The 25,961-nt window shown below is 34.1% G+C and overlaps 1 protein-coding gene across 10 annotated transcripts in view; it reads right to left on the bottom strand.

The window, feature by feature from the left end:
* The window catches only part of MBD5 (methyl-CpG binding domain protein 5), a 447,078-nt gene that overhangs the window by 274,161 nt on the left and 146,956 nt on the right, over positions 1-25,961 (bottom strand). For all 10 annotated transcript variants that reach the window (XR_010662489.1, XM_065931498.1, XM_065931500.1 and 7 more), the window contains exon 2: positions 13,800-13,893. The gene's annotated coding sequence lies outside the window, so the exon portion shown is untranslated. The remainder of the gene's footprint in view (positions 1-13,799; positions 13,894-25,961) is intronic.

Here is a 25,961-nt window from a genome sequence, read left to right as displayed (position 1 = left end):
TTGTTGTTTTTTATAAAGAACTTTTAAATTCTCAATGAACATAAGTGGTCAGTCAGGTTTTACCACCAAAATGTACTGAGGGAAAAACAAACCTTTTGTATTTCTGAATCTTTTTCCTTTTATTTTATTTTTATTTTTTTTAATCTTTTTCCTTTCAGAATTGCCACTATAGACTTGTATTAACTCTACTCATGGAAACACAATATATTATTATATACTAAATGATAAATTGTATCCTTTTATTCATTCATATGTTTCATTATAAATCTTATTCTTAGTCACAGTGTTCAATGATTGAAATCTAACAATGCTACATATTTGACTCTCACTAAATACAGATAGTAACTTAGCACCCACGATTAGAGGGTCCCTTTGTTGACCTATTTCTGTATATTTCCTGGAAGTAGCTCATACAGAGAATTTGGAAGAGAGCTTGTATAGTGAGTCAAGTGAAGATTCTCTATCACATGGTACATGGTGTATTCATTCAATGTCTAACTATTGTCTCCAACATCAAGCCTTACATTGCTTCTAGAAGTATCCTACACACATTCCCTCTTTGCTATCGATACATATTTAAATCTCCTGTATATGTTTGATTCAGTCTTTGATATTTGCCTCCTTTCATTTTCAACTCCCCCACCTTTTATGTTCTCTTACCGGCTATGTTCACTATATGTTTAATCTGGCTGTTAATTCTTTCAACTCTCGATATTTTCTTAAGTATTTGCTTCATAGTCTCATAAAGTTTTGCACACTAAAACTTTTAAGCATTTTAAGTGAACAAATAATTAGAAACACATAAAATCCATATAAACAATTTTATATACTATGTTAAGTTGAAAATAAGCATCATATTTATCTTTTAAATTGCATAATATAGGCTTAATTTTTAAAAAAGATTAAATAAGAAAGCACTCTAAAATGTATTCCTACCTTTAAAATGCTCATTACCGGTCTGTCATCTCAATTTTTATTTTATTTTTATTTATTTATTTTTGCTATACAGTAGGCCCTTGGAGGTCATCCATCTTAAACATGGCAGTGTGTACATGTCAATTCCAAACTCCCAGTCCATCCTTCTCTACTCATCTTAATTTTTAAATTGAGACCTATCTTATATTTGCCACCTGCTAAAATACAGTAAAAATAAGAAACATGGTTTATTAAGGATCATTTGATGCTCATGCATTTATGTCTAGAATTAACATATAAAAACTGTGTTCAGCTAAACCTTGGGGGAAATTATCTACATTTTGTATAAACATAAATCAGCATATATGCATTCCTTTTACAATTATTAAGATGAGAACATTCTATATATAATATCCTATAATTCACTTTAAAAAAAAAACAAATTTAACAAGGGTATCCTTCCATTATTCCACAGAGATCTACTTTTTGGAAGGGATGAGACCTAAGTCATGCAGCTGAATTAACTAGAGAAAAACCCATGATTCACTTTCAAATTCAGGAAGAACTCAAGTGGGCTCTTAATACTTTCAGCCAATCAGTATAACTTTTGAGTCCATTCAGGCTCCCATTTTCCTAGATAACAGCTTCTCTTCTTTGAGTCCTCTCTCTCGCACTCCACATCTGGTCTGTCAGGAATCCAGCTGACAATTTCAAATTACATCCAAAATCCAATGACTTCTCATCAATTCAACTCCTGGTCTAAGGCACAATTATTTCCAAATTACCTCCCAGCTTTTATTCTTATGCCCCATCATATTTGATGATGCCCCATATATTTGAAATATATGTAATAGGTAAAATCAGAGCAAGCTTTTCAAAATTTGTCAGATCATGTTACTCCTCTGCTAAGACAAAGTCTGATTGATATCATTATCTTTCTGGCCCCATATCTACCACTATTCCTCTGTTCAAGACACACTGGCCTCTAACTCTTTCATGTAAAACATCTGACATATTCTTTTCTCAATGAGTCTACACTGGTTGTTCTCCCTACCTCAGAACATTCTTTCCTCACATATCCACATGACTAACTCCCTTGCTTCTTGTATGACTCTCCTTCAAACTTCTCTTTTTTAATAAGACTTATCCTGCTAATCCTATTTAGTGTTGCAACACCTCCTCCTAATTCCACTGACACTACCAATACAACTTACCCTGTTTTATGCTTTTTGTTTTTTCTTAATAACACATGTTATTTTCTGAGGTACAACATTATGTATATATTATGATTATTTTCGAGCGACTAAGCATAGCACAGCAGCATACACATACAGACATACATAATACACCGACACAGAGATCTGATAGCTTGGGCATCCTTGGTGGCTCAGTGATAAAGAGTCCACCTGCAATGCGGGAGACCTGGGTTCAATCCATGGGCTGGGAAGATCCCCTGGAGGAGGGCATAGCAACCCACTCCAGTATTCTTGCCTGGAGAATCCCATGGACAGAGGAGCCTGGTGGGCTACAGTTCTTGGGGTAACAGAGTTGGACACGACTGAGTGACTAAGCATAGCACATGGTTATTTTCAAATGTCTCTCTCCCACCACTTGAATGTAGGCTCCACAAGGGTTCAGATTTTTGTGTTTTGTTCACTAATCCCAAAACCTAAAACAGTGCTGGCACAAAGTAGGCCCTCAATAAATATTTGAGAAAAAAGTGAACAAAAGTTTACTCATTTAATAAAAGTAGTTAAGATAGGTATTTATTTTAATAATTTTTAAGAGCTTAAGATATTTTATGGTAAAATTTATCTCCCATTCTGGTTCTCTAATTCCTATTCTCTCTCCATGAGATAATGTCATCACTGATTTTATTCCCTTATGTGTCCTTGCAGTGATTTTTCTGCATAAATAAGCATATATAAATGAACGTGTCCCCTATTATATATATATATATATAAGCATATATAAATGAATGTGTCCCCTATTATACAATATGTACTGCTATTGTACAGTAAGGTTGTACTTTTAAGTATAATTTGAAAAACTGAATATACCATGAAGATTTTTCTTTATTAGAAATAACAAGTTTCCTGGTTTGTTTTTAACAGCTGCATAGTGTTTCATCTGGCTTTCTCACAGTTAAATTTGTCCTATATAGATGCACATTAGGTTTCTCCAACATTTGGTATTAAATATTGCTAAGAATAACTTTCTACCTGTCTCAAAAGTAATGTATCAGTGGAAAAACTGCAAGAAGTAATTAACTAGGCCCATGGAAAAATGTGTTTTTCTAATTTTGACAGATATTGCCAATTATCCTTCATATGATTTGTGTCAATTTACATTCCACCAGAAACATAAAATAATGCCTCCTTCTTCACCAAAACTATTATATCCAATTTTAAGAATTTGGGAAATCCCAATATGTGACAAGTAGTATTTCACAGTGGCTTTTATTAAGAGTGAAGCTGAAATTTTCATGTGCTTAAGAGGCATGTATTTCTTTTTTTCTGTAAACAGCCAGTTTATGTACTTTGTCATTCGTCTGATAGCAAAGTTGGTCTTTTATCTTCTTGTATTTTTTAGGTTTAGTTAAAAAAACAGCCACTTTGGTGTTTGGGAAGTTGGACAGCCACATGTAAATCAATGACATTCAAATACTCCCTCACACCATACACAAAAGTAAACTCAAAATGGCTTTAGGACATAATAGACATGATATCATAAATTTTTCATAAGACAGCATAGGTAAACATTCTCTGACATAAATTGTAGCAATATTTTCTTAGGTCAATCTCCCAAGGGAAAAGAAATAAAAGCAAAAATAAACTAATGGGACTTAATCAAACCTATAAACTTTTTCACAGCAAAAGAAACCATAAACAACAAAGAGAAAACCTATGAACTGAGAGAAAATATTTGCAAATGATGTGACCAACAAGGGCTTAATTTCCAAAATACACAAACAGTTCATGCAACTAAATAATAACAAACAACTCAATCAAAAAATGGGCAGAAGATCTAAAGAGAAAGAAGGCACACATATGTTTTCCAAAGGTGACATACAGATGACAAATAAGCATATGAAACAATGCCTAAAGTTGCTAATTATTAGAGAAGTGCAAATACAAACTATGATGAGAAATCACCTCTGTTCAGAATGGCTGTCATTAAAAAGCCTATAATTAATAAATGTGGGAGAGGGTATGGAGTAAATAGAAACTTCCTATACTGTTAGTAAGAATGTAAACTGATGTGGCCCCTGTGGGGAACAGTATAGAAGCTTCTTAAGAAACTAAAGATAGAGTTACCATGTGATCCAGCAATCCCACTCCTGAACATGTATTTGGAAAAGATAAAAAGTCTAATTCAAAAAGATATGTGCACTGCAATGTTCAGAGAAGCACTATTTACAATAGTCAAGATATGGAAGCAATGCAAATGTCAATCAACAGAGGAATGGATAAAGAAGATGTGGTACATACACACAAAGGAATATTACTCAGTCACACAAAAAAAATGAAATAATGCCATTTACAGCAATATGGATGGACCTAGAGATCATCATATTAAGTGAAGGCCAGAAAAAGAAATATAAATAGCATATGATACCACTTATATGTAGAATCTAAAAAATAATACAAATGAACTTATAAAACAGAAACAGACTGAGAGACATAGAAAAAAATTAATCATTTCCAAAGAGCAAAGAAGAGGAAGGATAAATAAGGCATTTGAGACTAACAGATACACACCACTATATGTAAAATAGATTAAAAATAATATGATCCTATTGTATAGCAGCAGGAGCAATATTTACTATCTTGTAATAATATATATTGGGAAAGAATTTGAAAAAGAATATATCTGTATCTATATGAAACTGACTCACTTTGCTATATAAAACTTACATATGCCAATTACCCTCCATATGATTTGTGTCAATTTATATTCCACCAAGAACATTATATATATATGTGTGTGTGTGTGTATATATATATATATATCTCTCTCTGAATCATTTTGCTATATATCTGAAATGAACACATTGTAAATCAACTATAATAAAATAGTTTTTTAAAAATTAGCCACTTCAGTAAGAATTACAAACTTGTTTTTTAGTATTTGTAGTTTGTCTTTTGATTTTGGTTGTGTTTGTGTTGAAAAATGTGATTAAATTTACTAATCATGTCATTTTGTGGCTTCTAGATCTTGTTTTGAAGAGATTTTGTACTTTAAAGTCATAAGAAAAAAAAAAAAACTTCTGTGTTTGCTGAGTACCTCTGTGATGTAATATTTTACATTTAAGTATTTGATCCATTTATAATATACTTTGGCATATGGTGTGAGATATGGATTCAGCTCTTCTTTCCAGATGGCTGTGCAGTTGTCTCAAAATGTATTAAGCAATACATCTTTTCCCACTGATAGGAGATGCCATCTTTATCATTTTCAATATTCTTCCACTTATTAAAACTACTGCTGAAGTTTATAATCCTGTTCATTTTGTCATTTCATACACCAATAAAGCCTTTTTCAAGTAGGTTTCTGTGAGAGAATTAAATTATAAAAGACATGTAACTAAAACATGTGAGAACACTCCTGGATTAATCTAGGTGAGCCCTAAATGCAATTACAAGAGTTCTTATAAGATAAAATCAGACACACAGAAATGGAGGAGGCAATGTGGCCATGGAGCCTGAAGTTGAAGTGATGTTGTGGCCATAAGCCAAAGAATGCTAGCAGTCACCAAAAGCTTGAAGAGGTGAGGAAGGGATCCCCCCAGAACCTTCAGAGGGATAACAGCCCTAGTTTCGATTTGGGCCCAGTGACACTGCTTTAAGACTTCTGGCATCTGCAACTGTGAGAGAATAAAAATCTGTTGTATTAACCTCTAAATTTGTAATAATTGTTATAGACGCCATAGGAAAATAGTAAACAATATTCTTAGGTTTGTGGCACATAAAAAATATATGTAGGCAAAATATGGCACTAGGGGTTAATCTAAAATTACTGTTATATATGAAAATTACCTACATGGATACATTGATCTTGTAGTACAATAACATAGTGAATTCTATTATTTCTAGTAGTCCATCAGTTTATTAAGTAAAATCCACTGGATGGCAGTTCTAGGTATATAATCATATGATCTGCACATAGAGCTTTTCACTTCATCTATCTAAATTTCTTTTCAAAGTTCTAATATCTTTCTCTTGGCTTTTCCCCTCATCACAATGATAAATAATAGTCATGACAGTGGGCATCTTGCAAAGGTCCTGATTTGTGCAAATGCTTTCAATGTTTCCTCATTCTTCCCTCACCCCCACGCCTGGTTGACCTGTTTTGGACTGAGAGAATGAATAAACATTCCAAGTCTAGTGTGTTTTTGACTATTTTCCCTTGTACCTGCATTGTTTTTGCTGCGTAAATGTTGACGCCATGTTACTATTTGGTTTGTAGATATTTGTAATTGCTACATCTTCATTGTGAACTGCATTTTTTGTATTAAAAAGGACTTTATTCATCTCATTTGATGTTTGAGCTGATTCATCTGGTCTGACATTAAGTATTGGCTTGCCTTAGTTGTTGTTCAGTCGCTCAGTCATGTCCAACTCTTTGTGACCCCATTAATTGAAGCATGTCAGGCTTCCCTGTCCTTCACTATCTCCCTGAGATTGCTGAAACTCATGTCCATTGAAAAAGTGATGTCATCCAACCATCTCATTCTCTGTCACCCCGTTCTCTTCTTGCCCTGAATCTTTCCCAGCTTCAGGGTCTTTTCCAATGAGTCAACACTTTGTATGATGTAGATGAAGTATTGGAGCTTCAGTTTCAGCATCAGTCCTTCTTGATGGATATTCAGGGCTGATTTCCCTTAGAATTGACTATTTTGATATCCTTGCAGTCCAAGAGACTCTCAAGAGTCTTCTATAACACCGTAGGTTGAAAGCATCAATTCTTTAGCACTCAGACTTCTTAATGGTCCACTACACATCCGTATGGGACTACAGGAAAAACCATGGCTTCGACTATAATGACCTTCGTTGGCAAAGTGATGTCTCTGCTTTTCAATATGCTATCTAGGTTTGTCATCACATTTCTTCCAAGGAGCAACCATCTTTTAATTTTATGGCTGCAGTCACCATCCACAGTAATTTTGGAGCCCAAGAAAATGAAATCTGTCACTGTTTCCACTTTCCCCCCATCTATTTGCCATGAAGTGATGGACCAGATGCCACAAGCTTAGTGTTTTGAATGTTGCTTGCCTTTATCTGGCTTAATTTTTTATCCTTTAGTTTTCAACATTTTAAAAGCAATTTATTGTGTTACTTGCATATGGCATTTTCTTCTGTGATTTAGTTCAAAATCCACTTTCTAAAATACTAACACAAGTCAAAAACCCATTGCCATTAATGTTTTCTCTTGGCTGATTCCCTTCAGTACAATGTTAAATGGTAATTCTGACACCTAGCATCTAACTGCTTTTCACTCTTTTTAATATTTTAACTTGTTTTAGGGTTTTTTTTTTAAGAAGAAAATATTTTAACATTAGTTACCTCATTTTTCTTCATGTTTGGTTTCTCTGTACATATCTTTGTTCCAGTAGTTATGATCTTATAATGATAACTTTATGAAACTCTGTATTTATTAACTTATATCATTTATACAGCTTTTTTATTTCTCTATTCAAAATCTATTAGTTTACTTCTACAAGCAATAAAGATATTAGCATATTTTCTGTTACTCTGTCCTTCTCTTTCTTTCCTTCACTATATTTCAGTTAGTATTTTTTAGTATTTTTCTCTGTACTGTTAAACTCTGCTTATACTTTTATTATTTGAACCTTCATGGACATTCTTTGACTTGCAAGTATTAAAGAAGTGGAAATCAACAAACTTAAACTACAAAACCCAGGAAGAGAAGGAGAGAAAAGAGGTCAAGGTAATACGTCATTTCTATTTGAAGGGAATAGAATACAGTGTTTCCACTTTTTTTCTCGTCTGTATTTTATAGTTAAATCCTTTCAGTGCTCACTACTCATCTTTCTGGGGTAATTTTTAAGTTATTTCAATGTAAGTGGCAATAGTTCATCTTCTAATTTTTTGCAAAACAATATTTGAGTTCAAAACTACCTGTAGTCTTTATACCCGAAGACACTTAGAATTAAAAATACAAAATGCTTTTATTTCTATATGATTATATAGATGTTACTCCACTGTCAACTGGCCCTAAAACTGGCCTTCCAATCAGGAATTTAATCATTCTTCATGCTTGAAGTCTGTAAGTTCATGAAGTTGTGTCTTGGTTAATTCATGAAGCTATGTTCTAGGTTAATTTCCCATGGCCTTTTCCAGATGTGGATTCAAATTATCTTCTATTTTACAAAGGACACTACATTTTATCTTTAAATATTTATTCTCTTTTTTCTTTAGTGTCTATCTCAATTTACCTACTTTTGCATATTAGCACACAAAATTTTCTCTATAATTATTTAATTATTTGTTTGGTTTCTTTTATTCATTCTTCTCATTTTAAACTTTTATATCCTTAAAAGTACTTTCCATAATATCTAGTCACTCTTCTGTTCTTTCCAGTTTCATCTTTTTCTTAATTTATTTTTTACTTGGAGGAAAATTGTTTTACAATGTTATATTAGTTTCTGCTGTACAACAACATGAATCAGCTGTAATTATACATATATCCCATCCCTCCCCTCCCCTCATCCTACCCTTTTTGGTCATCACAGAGGCAGGCTGGGCTCTCTGTGTTATATAGCAACTTCTAGCCATCTATCTATTTTACACATGGTAGCATATATATATATATATATATATATATACACACACACACAGAAAGAAGGAAATGGCAACCCACTCCAGTACTCTTGCCTGGAAAATCCCATGGACGGAAGAGCCTGGTAGGCTGCAGTCCATGGTGTTGCAAAGAGTCGGACATGATTGAGTGACTTTCAATCACTCAATCAACATTGATGATTGAGTTGATGCTACCTTCTCTGTTCCTCTCATTCCTTCCTTCCCCCAATGTGTCCACAAGTCTGTTCTCTATATCTGCATTTCTACTGCTTTCCTGCAAATAGATTCATTAATACCATCTTTCTAAATTCCATATATATATATATGCGTTAATGTTGTACTGTATTTGTTTTTCTCTAACTTACTTCACTCCTTATAATAGGCTCTAGGTTCATCCACCTCACTAGAACTGACTCAAATTTGTTCTTTTTTATGGCTGAATAATATTCCATTTTATGTATGTACTACATCTTCTTTATCCATTCATCTGTTGATGGGCCTCTTGCTTCCACGTCCTAGCTATTGTAAAGAGTGCTGCTATGAACAATGGGGTATGTGTGTCTTTTTCAATTATGATTTTGTCAGGGTATATACCCAGTAGTGGGATTGCTGGGTCATATGGTAGTTTTATTCTTAGTTTTATTCTTGTTTTTTAAGGAATTTCCATATTGTTTTCCATAGTGGCTATATCAATTCATATTCCCACCAACAGTACAAGAGAGTCCCCTTTTCTCCACACCCTCTCCAGCATTTATTGCTTGTAAATTTTTTGATGATTGCCATTTTGACTGGTGTGAGGTGATACCTGATTGTGTTTTTGACGTGCAATTCTCTAAGAATTAGAAAAAAAGATATTGAGCACCACATTATTGGCTAGCTTCCATTTTATATTTGAAGTATCTATTGAAGTTTGTTTTGGCCAGCTCATCTTCTGTCATTTTACAACACGTTTCCAGAGTCCTTGCTTTCCGGATGAGTTTTGCTCCTAGAGTTGACTGCTTTATTCATTTTCTCTCATCTCCTTCTCTTTGTGTCCTACCTATCCCTCCCTGTCTGTTTCCTTTTCTTTCTTTATGAAGAAACCAATTCAATATGTTTTCAGTAATATTAGGATTCAGTTGTAATACCCATACTCTGAAATAGGCAAAAGAAGCTGAGACCTAATAGGAGCCACATGAGAGAATAAATGAAGAGAAGCAATTTAGGAGAAATGTAATGTAAAGGACACCATGGCGTGGATCGCAGAAAATGATGGCAAAAAGTATGCCCTGAAGGTATGTAACACACCCTAAGTTGCCACAGGCCTTGTTTGTAATCACAGGTATGGGAACAGGTGAGTTGAGTTGGCAGCAGAATCCAGTAGACTCAATTAGATTTAGCAAAGTAAAGAGGTAGGAGCTACACAAACAGTACACAAACGAGTTATTTTTACAGGAAACATTTTGTGTCTGTGGCAGCAGAGAAAACTAGTCCTTGGAAAGCAAACTTGAAACAATACCCCAGGCCCTTCCCACCAACACATACATACACACACACAACCCCATGTGCATGCCAGGTAAAACCATTACATCCAGTCATGAATAATAAAGGGAAGACCAGCACAGCATTGATAACAAGGGTACTCCAAGCAAATGAAAAGAAATAGCAAAACAGCATTAGGCAGCAACTGATCAATAGAAAAATGTTACTACAATGCAACAGAGAGGCTAGAAAATTGAAATTTTTCATGTCTGTTAGTTATTTGCATTTCTTCTTTGATAAACTATATGTTTAAGAATTTTATAAAAATGGGTTGTCTTTCCCATATTGAATTGCTGACACTCTTTGTATGTTAAGAAAATCAGCATCTTCCTTGTTGTAGCTACCAACTATTAATTCTTAGGTTTTGAACTGCCTTTGAATTTATAGACTTTTTAAATTATTTAAAAAATTTTTAGTAAAAATTACAAATCTATTATTTTATGGCTTTTAAAGAGTTGCTTTGAAAACAAAATACTGAAGTCATAGCTATGTTTTCCAAAGATACTTTAAATTTCACAAAGCACATCCATTCTATGTGATTCGTAGGTTCAAAACCTACGAATGGCTTCTTGAATAGTTAAAACCTAAACTTTAAATTTCTTAATAATACCTCTAAATCCATTATAAATCTTGGCCCTGTAAGATTCTTTTTATGGTAGATATATAAAGTTTAAGTAAGAAAGGATTAAAAAGAAATAAAGTACACTATGAAAGTGTGCAAGAAAAACTGAAATAAGATCTTAGGTATAAACATTAAAATGCATCAAAAATTATATAAACTATTATGCTTATTGATCATTTCCTTTTGTTACTGGATCTGTGAACTCTCTGCTTATGCTATTATTTTTTGCTTTTGTTAATGAAAACACCTTTAATTATTCTTCCAATAATAAATAATTATAAGAAAGCTTCAAACTCTGGAGATAAGTGAAAATCTTCTAAAGTTAACTATAATTTGGCATACACTGTACAGGACACTAGACTAGATGACTGCCTGTTTTTTTCTGAAAACTTACCTTCCCTGAACATAGTAACCTTACTTAGTCTTTTTCAAAATACTTACCTTTTACACAGCCTTGAGACACAAAACCACTATGTAAAAGGTTTTCAGGAACGTAAAGACATCAGTTAAGAGCACTGTTAACCAAAGTTTCTGGTTATAGAATAGTAGAAAACTAATGGAGCTCAGGATTAATCTAGGTATGTGTCAGCGGGAGTTTAAGTCAAGCAAGATTGGGCCTATCAGGCCAATGATGAGGGTTAAAACATTAAATTCCTGGTCAGTTCAAAAAGAAAGTGACTATTACATGGCTCAGATGTGGACACTGAGACTGTCCAAGTATTTCCTGACTAAAAGAAAAGTGGGTCTGGGCTACATTGGTAGGTGGGGAGACCATCAGGTGTTACTGGTACCCAAAGCTGAAGAGAAAACTTAAATAGATCAAAAAGCATTAAAGACATAAACAGCATTCAAAAACATCTCTCAAGCAGACACTTTACATATGAGTTTGAGCACACTTAAATAAACAGTAAATTAATATTATATAAAGCTATTCTAGAAAATAGAAAAAAGTTGCTCATCTCATTTTATAAGGCTGGTGTAATCTTAATTGCAAAACCAGACAAGGAAAATGAAGAAAAAAGTATAGTACATTTCACTTAAGAATGTGGATTCTAAAATCCTAAATAAAATATCTTCTAACAAAATACAATAATGTATGAAAATAATGCACTACGAGATACATAGCACAATCCATTTATGCATATTAAAATTTCATGTGTATAAGTGGGGGAGAAGGCAGGATATAGTTAAGATGAGTTCAGCCATGAGGTAACTGTTGAAGCTGAGACATGGGCACATGAAAGTTCATGATATTATGCTCCCTTTTCTTTTTTATTTGAAGTTTTCCATTAAAAAATATATATATATAAAATAGTATGCTATGAAAATACATATAAACAAAAGAGAACAATGTAACAGATATTAGACTACATATAAGAATGATTTCCAATGAGTCCAGGTCAGCAGCATGATAATGGAAATGAGAATAAAAGAAAATATACAAATAAAATAAGTGCTTTCCAAAAAAATAAAAATAAAAAAGTGCTTTCCATGGACCAGTGATGACAGTGTGCCCTGAACTAAGGAATGTGATTAACTCTATTTTCTATGCAACTGGTACAGTAAAAAGGGAACCTCTCTTTTAAAAAAAATCAGAAGGATCTATGACTATGGAGATAAAGGAACTATAAAAATAACTGCATAACTATTATAATTCAGAAGACAATTGAATAGCTATTCTAAGCAACCAACTCACCACATAAAAGTATAGATGAATTATAAGTAAGTAATATCATTTATATTTTCAAGAAAAGTCATTTCTGACAATAATGTTTATCATAAAAAACTAGCAAAAAATCACTAAGATGCTAATCAGAAATTAAGGAGAAAAAATAAACTCTAAGTACTTGTACTCAACAAGAATAAAGAAATATAGAACAAAGAAAAATAATTCCTACACCAGAGGTTGTATACTGTTGTATTTGATTCACACAGTAGCAAAAGTGGATACTGTCACAGGAAAAGTTTTATGCTGTTTTTGAAAAATTAGAACTTTTCAAATTTTGTATTTCTGGTTTCTTTTGGGAAAAAGTCATGAGATTTGATATTACTGGTCTCTTATTCCCACTTAGAAAGGATTTTAGAGCTAAACAAAAGTGCCCCATTAAGAGTTTACACACTCTCCAAGGTTCCATTGTACCTATCTGACCCACAAAATAATTATTGTTTTCAAAAATGTTTTTAATTGAAGGATAACTGCTTTACAGAATTTTGTCATTTTCTGTCACACATCAACAAGGATTAGCCATAGATACACCCCGTTACCTCTCTCTTGCACCACACAAAATTATTTAAAGTACCCTTTTTGCATTTTGTACTCTGTATCTCACTCAAAATTGTACCAAATGTATTCAGAATTTACTTAGTAACATAAGCATGTAAGCAGTCATGGGAGACATGAACAAAATATGGTAAGTGAAAGGATATCATAGGTCAAGACAAATCTTCAGGAGCTCAAGAAATAGTGAAAAAGAAGTTAGGTATTTAGAAGTAATACTATGACTGTTTGAAACTGTCACAGGGTTTCTTTTTTTGGAGTGGTTAAAAAACAAGTTTTTAACATGGTTAAGGACATAAATATTATTAAAAAATACAGTGCATAGCAGGTTCTGAAAAATTATTTTTTCAAGTTAAACTCTGAGTTGTGCACCCAGTTTTGATAGATGCTACTTAATATCTTCTTCATTCTTTCTAATTAGTTTGCATTCTTCCATAATATATCAACTTTATCAACTGCTCATTATAAATGAAATCTGATACTTTCTGCCAAGATGCTATTAAGGCATAACAATTTGTTTCTGAATATGTGGTTATCAGGGCCAGTGACAAAAAATAAGCAAGTTTAGCAAGTTAAATTATAATCTGGCAACCCTAACCATTTAAATTAGATTATTTATGAGGCTATAGTCATTACTTACCTTCAGTGTCTATTTTTTAAAGATCTTGTCTGTAAACCAGATAACCTTCAATATCTACTTCCCACATGCAGAAACTGATATCCTCAATAATCATCTAAAAGAAAAACATAAGAAAATATCATGACTTTGAGGTTGTAAATATTTTTTCATTTATTTTAAATATTAAGGGAAATCTTAAAATTATAAGTATGGGCAAAGGGAGGTGTCTATTGCGTGTAACATGTGTGTGACATGTTTTATGCAATTAGACAGTAATAATAATTTTTCCCTTTAGAAGAATCAGAAAGGCCTGTGAAACATACTTTGACATTTTGATCCCTGGCATAGAGTTTAGTATCAATGGACATGAATTTAAGCAAACTCTGAGAGATAGTGAAGTACAGGGAAACCTGGCATGTAGTAGTTTATGGGGATGCAAAGAGTCAGACAAGACTTAGTACCTGAACAACAACAACAACACAGAGTTTAGTACTTTCTATAGTACCAATTTTATCTTGCTAACCTAGTTTTCATCAACATTTTGAAGAAATATAATTTTAAACACATTAACTCTTATGTTCTACAGGAATGTAGCCCTACCCTAAAAAATACTTTCTTTGTTTAGAATGGATAATTACCAAAAATACATTCTTGATTACCCTTGAGTTGCCTGTAAAACTCAGAGCAAACTAATAGAAATCAATTAGCTAAACAGTCTGTCTTCATGAAAAGTGAAGTGAGTGAGTAAAAAGTCGCTCAGTCGTGTCCGACTCTTTGCAACCCCACGGACTGTAGCCTACCACGCTCCTCCATCCATGGGATTTTCCAGGCAAGAATACTGGAGTGGCCTAGAGAAAAACATAGGCAAAACACTCTCTGACATAAATCACAGCAGGATCCTCTATGATCCACCTCCCAGAGTAATGGAAGTAAAAGCAAAAATAAACAAATGGGACCTAACTAAACTTAAAAGCTTTTGCACAACGAAGGAAACTATAAGCAAGGTGAAAAGACAGCTTTCAGAATGGTAGAAAATAATAGCAAATGAAGCAACTGACAAAGAATTAATCTAAAAAATATACAAGCAGCTCATGCTGCTCAATTCCAGAAAAATAAACAACCCAATCAAAAAATGGGCCAAAGAACTAAACAGATATTTCTCTAAAGAAGATATACAGATGGCTAACAAACACGTGAAAAGATGCTCAACATCACTCATTATCAGAGAAATGCAAATCAAGTCACAATGAGGTACCATCACACGCAGGTCAGAATGACTGCTATCAAAAAGTCTACAAACAAAAAATCCTGGAGAGGGTGCAGAGAAAATGGAATCCTCTTACATTGTTGGTGAAATGCAAACTAGTACAGCCACTATGGATAACAGTGTGGAAATTCCTTAAAAAACTGGAAATAGAACTCCCATACGACCCAGCAATCCCAGTGCTGGGCATACACACCGAGGAAACCAGAACTGAAAGACACACATGTACCCCAATGTTCATGGCAGCACTGTTTACAATAGCCAGGACATGGAAGCAAATGGATAAGAAAGCTGTGGTACATATGCACAATGAAATATTACTCAGCCATTAAAAAGAGTGCACCTGAATCAGTTCTAATGAGGTGGATCAAATTGGAGCCTATGAAGTAAGTCATAAAGAAAAACACCAACACAGTATATTAACGCATATATATGGAATTTAGAAAGATGGTAATGATGACTCTATATGCGAGACAGCAAAAGAGACACAGATGTAAAGAACAGTCTTTTGGACTCGGAGAGAGAAGGTGAGGGTGGGCTGATTTGAGAGAATAGCATTGAAAACATGTATATTATCATACATGAAATAGATCGCCAGTCCAGGTTCAATGCACGAGACAGGGTGCTCAGGGCTGGTGCACTGGGATGATCCTGAGGGATGCGATGGGTAGGGAGGTAGGTGGGGGGTTCAGGATGGGGAACACATGTACACGCAAGGCTGACTCATGTCAATGTATGGCAAAAAGCACTACAATATTGTAATTAGCTTCCAATTAAAAAAAAAAGAAAGAAAAAAGAATACTGGAGTGGGTTGTCATTTCCTTCTCCAGAAAATTTTCCGAACCCAGGGATTGAACCTGGGTCTCCCGCACTGTAGGCAGATGCATTACCGTCTGACCCACCAGGGAAGTCTGGGTGAAAAGGTCAATATTATTCAAACTTTATCGCTTAAACTGACCAATCAGTACTTTACATCAACCTAGTTAAGCTTAGCAGAGGCCTTTTAAAAGAAACTGCCGTCTAATAGAGAATTGGGATTATTCAGAAAAAATGCTTTGTTGAAATAATTTTGATTTTGATTTCCTTTGATTGTGTAAATAAGCCTGAGACAAGCAGTTAGGGAAACAGAATTTAGATGCCACAGTGCCATACTTTTAGCATGTGGTTTTGAGTACTACAGATTCCAAAGTCAATCAATAATTTTTTGACTAGGAACATCACTGTTCCTTTTGTTCATTAGTGGATATCCCTGATTCATTGCAGCTACACATTAAAAACATGTGGGACACTTCTAAATATATGGAGACAGTCTCTTCCTTAAATATTCAGAATTTAATTGGTATCACATGGAGCTGCTGCTGTTGCTAATTTTCAAAAGCATTAAGGAAGGATATTCTACTGGTTAAGAAACAATCTCACTGCAACTGTCTGACTTAATTTCTACAGATAACTAGTAAGACATTAACTTAAAAAATACTGCCTACAGATGTTTATGAAAATTACTAAGATACTTGCTAACCGGACTACTAAATACTTAAAACGACTTCAAAACTTCCATCACACACACAAATATACACAAACCTATAATATCTTAGATTACATGAATCCAAGCACAGTGTAAACGGTAGTTACAGTGAATTTAAATTATAATGCACTTAAGAACCAAAGGTACTACTTTAAAATGTAAATTCTCAGGTGTCCTGCCCAGAGATTTTGATTCAGAAGAACTAGGCTAAGGCCAAGGAGTTTCTATTTTTATAGATGTCTCTGGTGATTATAATATAAAAGGCCTCCAATCCCTGTAAAACCTTGAAAGAAAACTATACATAGTTTCTCTTACATGCCTAAGATGGAAGTCCTCCTAATATTTTTTGTATATGGTCACAAACTGAAGATTGATGTTAACTTACTAGAAAACATGTATAAAGACTTTAGGTTTTTCTATTTCACCCTAGATATTATACAGGTTTTTCTAGTAAGTTAACATCAATCTTCAGCTTGTGACCAAAGTTGATTTCCCCCGCAGGCTTGGTGCTGCTTGATAGCAACAGTCACAGACTTCTCAAATGTCCTCACAAACAGGGAGCTAGTCCATCTCGAATCTGTAGCAGAGGCTGTATGTCTGCCTCTGTGATTTACAGCTATGAAATGAAGTCCCAGTGTCTTTTGGCAAGACTCTTGATCTTCTATTATCTGACCTCAGCTGCCTTTTGCTGTTTATCTCTCATCTCCTGGCCAACCAAAAATTAGCTCAGATACTGCTCCCTCCTTAAAGGAAATTTCCATCAACTTGACACTAAAGCTATCTTTCTATTACTGATTTTCTATGCTCATTATTGCAAATTACTTAGCTAATTAATCAGGTACTAACTTACAGTCCCTTATTTCTACCTGTTTTTTTAATAACTTAAGACTTGGCATATTTGTTAGTGTTTCTAGTAATTAAGTATAGTGTCTTACAGTGATGAGGTGAGGCACCCAGCTTTTCTCTTTAGTATACTTTACGACGATGAAGGATTTAAAAATTGTAATCTCCCTATGCTGCATGAAATTTCTCATCTGTTCTGAGGACTACTGCACCTAACTCTCTTAATGTCTAAGCCAGGTAATTTTGCTTGAGAGTACCAGTGTAATTACTACTGGTATTAATAAAAACTAAATTAAAAAGAATGATCAATTTTCAATAAATTAAAAACTATTTAAACATATTTAACACAGAAGTCACTGGGAACATGGTTTAGTGTTTCCTTAGGAACACTATTTTAAGAAGAACCAATAACTCTATAAATCACAAAATGCTATACATCACAAAAGAATTCAGCCTCTACATACTACTCTTTAATGATTAAAAATACAGACTTCTAGATAATGGACATAGGTATCTCTAACATTGGTCATGTAAGTTGCTAAAACTTATTCCCTGTTTTTATTTTTATTTATTTCTCCATTTATTTTTATTAGTTGGATTTTTTTTTTTTAATATGGTCTCATCCTTAAAACTAAAATCTTCAGTAGTTTTGGAAGCTTTACCTAATACACCCTGGTATCATTTCTGCCTCACGTTTTCCACTCTTGCAGTTTATCAGGTTTCTCACTGCAAGTAAAATGCCATGAAGGTCTACTTCTGACCCTTCTTCACAATAAGATTACTTCTAAGTTCTCTTTTTGCTCTATATGCTTTCTAGTATTTCTGTACCATTTACATAATAAAGCCTCTGTGATATCAGGGTTTATCCTAAAAACCGCAGTCTTGCTTCTGAATAATGTTCTATAAGCCTAATTACATTAAAATCCATGAAAAATGGTTCAATACTGGGATACAAAATTTACGGTTTTAACTCAATTTTTTCTACAAAAAAATTTGCCTTCTTAAGTATTACTGCACTCTCAAGTTTAAAATATGGCAGTTTTTACAGGAAGAAAATATGCTACCTAAAAATTCCCTGAGCTATGGAATTAAATTCAATCTAAACTTTTACCAGTGATTGCTTTCATACTATTAGCAGTATGCAATTTCATAGCCCTCAAGATCCCATTTATTCTGATCTGATAGTGACTTAGGAATTTTTTTAATTCACAAGTTTCATATAAGGCTGAGTAAAAACAAATTACAGCAAGAAATTACAGAATAAAATAAAACCTCATAAAATGTTAACAGAAAATATTCAAAGAATTAAAAATACTTTTAGCCTATGTTTGCCTCTCTAAAGTTTCCAATTTCTTCAGTACAACAAGAGCTCTCATCATGCAATTCATGGACCAGTTTTCTCAACTGTTTTTATAAAAGTAATAATCTTACCTAGAGCATATTCAAGCTATTCTTAGTAACAGAACCATTATTAGATTTATTCCAGATCACTCTTTTAGTGGATCTGGGATAACTTTTCTGTATTTCTTTTTCGTAGCTATTCTATGTTTCTGTGGTAAACAGCCTAAGAGTCCCTTATTGAGTATGGCCAAGTCACTTTCAAAAACAAAGAACCATAGGTTATTCTAAATTTTGCCCACCAGATTAAGCCTTGTCTTTAGCACTCCTGCAACTTGTCTAAATGATCTGGCTTCAGTAAGGAACTATAAAGTCCAAAGCAACTGAAGTTCTATGAAAGTTAATAATAACCAGGCAATTCAAGGTATTCACAGTAAATGATACATTTTCATTAGATTAAAAAAAAAGCCACCTTCCTCTTCCCTTTCTCCCTGCTACTAGCATTCTCTAAAAACATTCATCTAGTTCAGGCAGAGTATGTCTTCACCTAAAATACATCATCAATTTGGTTCTGACAGACCTCCTTAATTACGTCTGTTATTTGGGGAATACTAATGAGTGATTTTTTGGCTACACTAATATGCAAACACTGACCTTTCTGGAGAGAAAGAATTAAGTTAACATTTTGCCAAATATGGTACCAAGAATACACATATTTATATTCTGGCAATAATAAATTCAACTGTAGTTTTATCTTATTGGACTTGTTGATAGACAATTAATGAGCAAATAGAGGTGGGACCAGTAAATGGGTTGGCATTTCATTTATCACTTTAGTTCTACATAGTCTCGCCCAACCGCAAAAATAAGGTTCTTGAAAACTACTATGAATGATAACTCAAGGAAGAGAAGATGAGTATGTTGTAGAGGGGGGAATAAAAAGTATTGGGAGGATGAAATTATGTGAATATGAAGGTCCGTATCAATAAGTTCACATTGAGTAAAACAAATTTTATAAAGGGATCATTTCATTTATCCTTCCATGTGTTAGAACTTTTCAAGGACTTCCTCAGTGGCAGTGTTATAGAAAAACACTATAAAGCTATGCTGTATAGCTTTATTATATTTTATAAAACTATTTTACTTTTGGAAATAATACACTATACACCTTGCTCTCTGCCTCCCTCCAAATGTTGACTGTTAGAAGTTTATGATTAGGATGGTGTTGATGTCATCTTCTTTTCAGGTTCTGTCTCTTGCCTCCCAAGTCCTGACTCAGTTGTCTCTCAACACATTTTTAGCAGCCTGACTCCACTTCCTTTATCTTTTTTTGTGATTCCTTTAAAAAGTCATTACTATTGACATTATCTCCATTTTCTAAAACATCATATTCGTTTTCTCTCATTCTCATCACCAATAGGAGCTCCCTATGTTTCCAGAACACCAGAAATGATCTATTTTTCAATACTGGAGAGTTCTATAGAGGAGGGGAAAGAAGGGAAGAAAACCAACAGTAATAGCTACTAGTGATTTCATTGCTCAGGATTATGCTAAAAGGGTAGATGGAATTGGTGAACAAGAGAGAGGGATATCAAAGAAGGAAATTTCAACATCAGAGGGTATCCTTCAATCCTTCTAAAGGCCTCTTCCAACTCCATGATTCTTTGAATTTATGGTGAGGAATTACAAGTAATTTTATTAGCAAATAAGAAGATTTTTTTTTTTTTAAAAGCATTCAGAAGTCAAACACAAAATTTGCACTGCCTCTTTTCAGAGAAAGAAACAGAAATTCACGAATATTTAACAGAATATCATTAATTTTTAAAATTCCAAAGCAACATAGCAAGATATAAGCATGAGTCATATCCAGTCAGCAATTTATTACCTAACATATATATCTAACAAACAAAATATTATAAATTGATGGTGAGCTAACATGAAGAATAAAATAAAAACCTGGGGAGTGATGCTGAAATTCAAGTCACCAAATCAAAGAGTTGGAATTTTGCCCAACAGAAAAAGATGTTCTATTGCAAGGCCTTAAATAAGTTTCATATATCTTCAAGTATTTTAACAATGCTGTAACAACATCTTGTGGTATCGAACACAAAAGACAATGACATTTCAAAGAAAAACAGTCTTATGAAGATAGATTCCATGAAGCTATTGTAAATCCAATTAATGTCTAAAAAGAAATCCAGATTCAGAATTATGAACCATAATGTTTTATTTACATGGTGGTAACAAAGATTATAATAAGTCTAAAGTAATAGGTCCACTATATTTAACTGAATAAATTACTAGGTGTTATAGGAGGTTTAGCTGAAAATGTTGAATCAAAACTCAGAAAAAGTCTTTTTGGAATATGTTCTCTATATAAAAACAGAATTGTTATGTAAGTTAAAAAATTAATATGATACACTAAACTCATTAATTAGTACTTCTTAAGACTAATTTGAGAGAAAACTAATTAGAAGAACTATATGTTTAAAACAACTTATAGAAAGAATTTAAATAAATATAACTTTAAAGTATGTGCACATAGACTAAAAACTGCTCTCTTGTAGATATTTTTAAAATAATAGGCTTCACAATAAGCTATAGATTTTTAAAACTGGGATACAAACTGCTGATAAGGAAACATAAAAATTATGCTATAAGCCTTTTAAAATGTCCTTTAATATGTATGACATTGATAATGTAAACAAAAGCATGATCTTGGACTTCCCTGGTGGTGCCATGGATAAGAATCAGTACTCTGATGCAGAGGACACAGGTTTGATCCCTGGTCTGGGAAAATTCCACATACCACAGAGTAACTAAGCCTGTGTGCTACAATTACTGAGCCCTAGCACCTAAAGCTTGTGCTCTGCAACAAGAGAAGCCACTGCAATGAGAAGCCTGAGCATCACAACTAGAGTAGCCTCACTCACTGGAACTAGAGAAAGCTCAGACAAAGCAACTAAGACTCAGTGCAGCCAAATAAATTAATTAATTTAAAAATTTTAATATATGTTATATAGAGCCAAAGTGACTTTTCAAATTATAAATGGAACAACCCTCCAAAATGATGAATCATTACTCCTCCTTAATGGAAATAAATAATCAAGGTAATATCTTAAGAAAAGGGACTTTAGCCTATATAACTGAAAAAAAGCAACAAGTGGTTGTATCTTGGGAAAATATTAAAAAGTTATAAAAGGAACGGGGAAAAAAAACAAAATGAAAATTACCTGCATAACCAAATCAAATTCTACCACAGTTTCCAACAGAAACAAAAAGATAGCCGGGAGAGGTGATAGAGCCCTGTGCAAGGAGGTGATGTTCCTATTTATCAACCCATTTAAAGAATAAAATAACAAGCAGAAAAATGCAAATAAATGCACACAAGAATAGGAATATCATCCTTAGTGATGTCTGAAAAAAAAACACAAAACCACAGTTCATGTGACTAAAGTATCAAAGCCACCAGTGCTGGGGGAAACTCTAGGCTCTGACTGTTCACAGATTTTTGGTGCAGGCATTCATAACAGCAAAAGAAACCATATTACGTGAGAAATTCTATGAGCCAGGAGTAATACCTAATTTTATGATGTCTGGAATCAGCTATCTTTTACCAAAGAACAATGTTTCAAATCCTACTAAGAACAGCTTAATAGTATGCCAACCTGTCAAATAACAAGGGATTTCATCAGGGAAAAGAAAACACTGACAAACAAATAAATTCCTTATAAATAGAAAAAGATGTCTGGATTATACAAATTACCTCTAGGTTACTGTAAACAAAGACAGGATCATTACTGACTCAGTGAAAGATAACTGAAAAATAAAACAGTGAAATCTAAATATAAGCAAATGCAACCAAAAAGAGATTCTGAGTCACTCTTGTTTATTAGAGATTTTTCAGATTTAGAGGATTGTCCTGTCAAGGTTATGTGGGATGTGTAAAAATTAACAGAATATCATTTTAGATCTTTCAAAGATGACAAATCAAATGCTAAACATACAAAATGTGAAGTATTTCCAGAAATTTGTTTCATCTTCCCTGCATTTATAATGAACTGAATGACTATGCAGAAAAATACCTGAATTTTTAAGCCAAGACACTATAGGCCATGTGGGGGCATCCCTGGTGGTTCAGAATGTAAAGATTCTGCCTGCAATGTAGGAGACCAGGTTCGATCCCTGAGTCGGGAAGATACCCTAGAGAAGGGAATGGTAACCCCCTCCATAACTCTTGCCTGCCAAATCTCGTGGACAGAGGAGCCTGGTGGGCTACAGTCCATGAGGGTCACAAAGACTCAAACATGACTGAGCAACCAACATTTTCACTTTTCACTTTCATAGGCCATTTTGCTCTGAGTGATGCAAGTCTTAATATTACCTCTCACATACAGCTTTAAATGCTACTTAAAATTAGTCAAAATATTAAATGTTTCCAATGTTGCCAACATGTATAATGCTGAGATTTTCTGATCATTCTTTATCACTGAGAACACAGCTGTAGATATCATGGTAGATACAGAAATAATGAAGTGCACCCTATATAAACATATAGTAAGTAGATTTTAAACTAGGTAAACTGCAAATTGGTATGTGGAAGTAAAACTTAGTATGGTGGGTTCAGGCTCAGTAAAAGCTGAACATAAAACATTTAACATATTTGCTGATTGGCTGGTTGCAACAGAGAACAAATGAAACAAAAATAAAACAAAATATTCAGTTCTTTCACATAAAAATAATAAACACAAACGACCCCAAGGCAGTGAATCAGTTGGCAACAGAGGCTCCTTTATTGGATTGAACAAGGTGAAATTGTCTTTTTTATTGTTTAAAAAAGGCTGAATACTGGTAATTACTTAAGTTTCAAAGGAAAAGCATTAGTTAACAGTTAATTCATTTAATTTTATGAAATATTGTAAACAAACCAAGAAACAACGTACTCATCTACTGAAATCTGCATTTTAAATAAGTTTCCTATCACACAAAAAAGAAGACTTCAGTTATTTCTGTTGCTCCCAGAATATAAAATTAAGAGATCAGGTTTCTAACAAATTTGAAGATATACTATAGATTATCAGGTAAAAATCATCATTGTTTTATTCTTTCTGGATGTGAATAAAGAATATATAACAAGAGAAGGTTGGTAAGGAGAGCAAATTCATATTTGGAAAAGAAAACAAAGTCTTTACAATAACATAATGAATATTTTTTGGCCAAAGAACCAAAAATTGCAAGCTGCTTCTAAACTATTGCAAGTTCATAATTTTAAAAAATTGGTGACTATAAATAAAGGCAATGTATCTTAAGTGGAGATCAATCAATCAATATAATTGAAAATCATACAATGAATGTTTAACAGAAATCTCAAGGATGAAATTCTCAATTATGCCTGATTCTATAAATATGTCTTAAAAATATTAAAAATTAATACAGTACTCAAATCTGAACATAACTATCCTAATATCAGATACATCAAAAGTAATATTTTGAAACATCTAATATTTGATTAGAATGAACACTGTGGCTGTACTAGCTAAACATGAAAAGACCTCCATAATTGTTGGAAAGTGGCCACTGCTCCAACCTCTCCATATGTCCCCTTCTCTAGGGACCTCTCCCCCACCAAGAGTTCTCCAAGCTCTAATCCTTAAGGAGATAATACCTGGCAGAGCATAAGGCCTCTAAGACTCTTGCATCTACTTTGGTTTGTTGGTACCTGGGTCATACCAGTTCTTACATAGTTTGAAATCTCTCCTCTGTTAATAACACAGGGAAAGTAGCACAAGCTTTAAGCTCAGAGTCAGAGAGACTATATTACAGAAGCTCTGAACCTTTCTGAAATTTCAACTTCATTTGAAACAAACTGATTAGCTGACTGTGGATTATGTGAAATGACATAAAGTGTTTACTATTAGCACATGGTAGGCATACCAATTATTTTCTCCTCACCTTAGTAGAAACATAGTAAATATCACGTGGAAAAATAAGCAAAAACTGCAGTCCTCCTTTGTCACAAATGGGTCATGTTTTATATATTCATTTTTGAAATGAGTAGAGTTTCCAAAATCACTGCAGATGGTGACTGCAGCCATGAAATTAAAAGACACCTACTCCTTGGCTCAGAGGTTAAAGCGTCTGCCTGCAATGCAGGAGTCCAGGGTTCGATCCCTGGATCGGGAAGATGCCCTGGAGAAGGAAATGGCAAACCACTCCGGTATTCTTGCCTGGAGAATCCCATAGAGGGAGGAGCCTGGCAGGCTACAGTCCAGGGGGTCGCAAAGAGTTGGACACGACTGAACAACTTCACTTTCACTCCTTGGAAGGAAAGTCATGACCAACCTAGATAGCATATTAAAAAGCAGAGACATTACTTTGCCAACAAAGGTCCGTCTAGTCAAGGCTATGGTTTTTCCAGTGGTCATGTATGGATGTGAGAGTTGGACTGTGAAGAAAGCTGAGCACCGAAAAATTGATGCTTTTGAACTGTGGTGTTGGAGAAGACTCTTGAGAGTCCCTTGGCCTGCAAGGCGATCCAACCAGTCCATCCTGAAGGAGATAAGTCCTGGGTGTTCATTGGAAGGACTGATGCTGAAGCTGAAACTCCAATACTTTGGTCACCTCATGCGAAGAGTTGACTCATTAGAAAAGACCCTGATGCTGGGAGGGATTGGGGGCAGGAGGAGAAGGGGACGACAGAGGATGAGAGGGCTGGATGGCATCTCTGACTCGATGGACATGAGTCTGAGTAAACTCCAGGAGTTGGTGATGGACAGGGAGGCCTGGTGTGCTCGATTCATGGGGTCGCAAAGAGTCGGACACGACTGAGCGACTGAACTGAACAGAGTTAGATTGCATTTTCCCCATAGTTGGGCTTCCCTGGTGGCTCAGATGGTAAAGAGCCTGCCTGCAATGTGGGAGACCTGGGTTCGATCCCTGGGTTGGGAAGATCCCCTGGAGAAGGAAATGGCAATGAACTTGCCTGGAGAATTCCATGGAAGGAGGGGCCTGGTGGGCTATGGTCCATGTGGTCACAAAGAGTCAGACATGACTAATAAACTAACACTTTCTCCATAATAATCATTATATGAAAATAGTTATGTATCTCAACAACATTATAAATTTCGACTTTATCCATAATTCACTGTTATCATACACAAAAAATGTATTGGGAATAAATATATGGTAGACAATATTTTAAGAATTTTATATT

Source organism: Muntiacus reevesi, chromosome 3, assembly GCF_963930625.1.
Source record: "Muntiacus reevesi chromosome 3, mMunRee1.1, whole genome shotgun sequence".
Lineage (NCBI taxonomy): Eukaryota > Metazoa > Chordata > Mammalia > Artiodactyla > Cervidae > Muntiacus > Muntiacus reevesi.
The sequence above is the reverse complement of the archived record's forward strand: the minus strand, read 5'-3'. Positions and strand labels throughout refer to the sequence as shown.